Source organism: Micropterus dolomieu, linkage group LG02 (genome assembly GCF_021292245.1).
Source record: "Micropterus dolomieu isolate WLL.071019.BEF.003 ecotype Adirondacks linkage group LG02, ASM2129224v1, whole genome shotgun sequence".
Taxonomy (NCBI): domain Eukaryota; kingdom Metazoa; phylum Chordata; class Actinopteri; order Centrarchiformes; family Centrarchidae; genus Micropterus; species Micropterus dolomieu.
Window position 1 is genome coordinate 5,293,850 of NC_060151.1, and position 2,561 is coordinate 5,296,410.

The window sequence follows — 2,561 nt, forward strand, 5'->3', positions numbered from 1 at the left end:
CATGCTTGCTTTAACTGAGGCAATCTTATCGACAATAAAGTGGAGAAATTTTTCACAGGCCTCAAAGGATGCTACATGATAGACTATTGGGGAGTCTTAAGAACAGACTTAATTTAAAAAAAAAGAACATGAGGTTTGTGGCTATCATTTGAAATAAAATCCGAGAGATACTTGGTCTTCTCAGCTTTAACACTTCTCTGATAACTGTGCAAACTTTCTCTAATAATGTCATAAGAAACCTGCAGATGATCTTTTTTCCATTTGCGTTCAGCTTTCCTACACTCTTGTCCAGCAGCACGAGTTAAGTCGTTTATCCAAGGTTCAGATTTGGGTTTTGAACACATGGATTTAAATGGGGCAATGGTGTCAAGAATGTTGCAACAAGTGGATAAAAAAGAAGTGATTAACTCCGCTGTATTCTGACTAGCAAAGGATCCCATAGTCTCCCTAGCAATATTAAAAGCACCAGAGAATTGCGCAGCAGTGGTGGGTTTGATCATCCTGCAGATACGAGGTGGAGCATATTGCTTAACGGTTTGATAGGGAAGAGAAACGTCAAATAAAACAGGTGCGTGATGATGTGCAGCTGATGAAGGCCGGGGCAACCGGGCCCACATTAATCCCACGACCTTCTTGCTGTGAGGCGACAGTGTTAACCACTGCACCACCCAGGCATCAGTATATCATTTATTAAATTATTAAACTTTGATATAATAGATAGCAGTATTAGCAGTAGGCCTATATAATAAGTAGCCTAATTGTTACAATCGGACTGGCGTTCTACGGGAGCAGTAGAGGAAGAAGCTCTTTAGTGAAGAACGAGGTGAAGTAAGAAGTAAACATGGAGACTCTCTGACTGCTGACATACAGGCCCAAAAAGGCTCTTTTAAGAGCCACACACTCCTCAATAAGAGCATAGTTTCCTATTTTGTGTCATCCATCAAAAATTGAATAAACATATATAATAAAAATAAAAATGCATGTAGCTGCATGAGATTAAATGTAGAGACTTAGTGATTTGGAACCAAGATCACCCGACAAAGTGGTGTGAAGGCTATCATTAAAAAATAGCTGCTCTTAATAGCTTTGAGTTATAACCTAGTAGTTATGAGTTACTTTTAATGATCTGTATGGGGGAAACTGGCTGCAAACAAACTACAATTTAAATTATAGTTACATTCTAAATATGTAGGCCTATAAATATGTAGGTATACACACTATAGCATTCAATTAACATTCTATGTAGATGTTTATTTACACACTATATAGGCTACAATCAATCATAACAATTATGTTCAATGAGATATAGTCAAAAACACAATCTGTAGTTGGCATTGTGGAGTCTGATGGCACATTTCTGTCGGCACTCACTCAAATCCACACCTTTCTCTCCATCACCCAGGATTCAATCAGTAAGGAATTATAATCAAAGTGCGTTAACAGGAACGCTGTTGAACAGTGCTTTCCTTTCTGACTCCATGTTTGTGAAGACTTGTGAAGACCGCACATTGGTCATGTTGTGCTGCTCAGTCTCCTCCTGAACTTCCACACAGACTCACTGATGCAGCTGCTCCCTTTCACTTTAGACTGGATTTGAGCCATGGAGATATTTACAGTGGGTACGGAAAGTATTCAGACCCCTTAAAATTTTTCACTCTTTGTTTCATTGCAGCCATTTTTCAAAAATCAAAAAAGTTCATTTTATTTCTCAGTAATGTACACTCAGCACCCCATCTTGACAGAAAAAAACAGAAATGTAGAAATTTTTGCAAATTTATTAAAAAAGAAAAACTGAAATATCACATGGTCATAAGTATTCAGACCCTTTGCTCAGTATTTAGTAGAAGCACCCTTTTGATCTAATACAGCCATGAGTCGTTTTGGGAAAGATGGAACAAGTTTTTCCACATCTGGATTTGGGTATCCTCTGCCATTCCTCCTTGCAGATCCTCTCCAGTTCTGTCAGGTTGGATGGTAAACGTTGGTGGACAGCCATTTTCAGGTCTCTCCAGAGATGCTCAATTGGGTTTAAGTCAGGGCTCTGGCTGGGCCATTCAAGAACAGCCACGGAGTTGTTGTGAAGCCACTCCTTCGTTATTTTAGCCGTGTGCTTAGGGTCATTGTCTTGTTGGAAGGTAAACCTTCGGCCCAGTCTGAGGTCCAGAGCACTCTGGAAAAGGTTTTCGTCCAGGATATCCCTGTACTTTGCCGCATTCATCTTTCCCTCGATTGCAACCAGTCGTCCTGTCCCTGCAGCTGAAAAACACCCCCACAGCATGATGCTGCCACCACCATGCTTCACTGTTGAGACTGTATTGGACAGGTGATGAGCAGTGCCTGGTTTTTTCCACACATACCGCTTAGAATTAAGGCCAAAAAGTTCTATCTTGGTCTCATCAGACCAGAGGATCTTATTTATCACCATCTTGGAGTCCTTCAGGTGTTTTTTAGCAAACTCCATGCGGGCTTTCATGTGTCTTGCACTGAGGAGAGGCTTCCGTCGGGCCACTCTGCCATAAAGCCCCGACTGGTGGATTGCTGCAGTGATGGTTGACTTACTA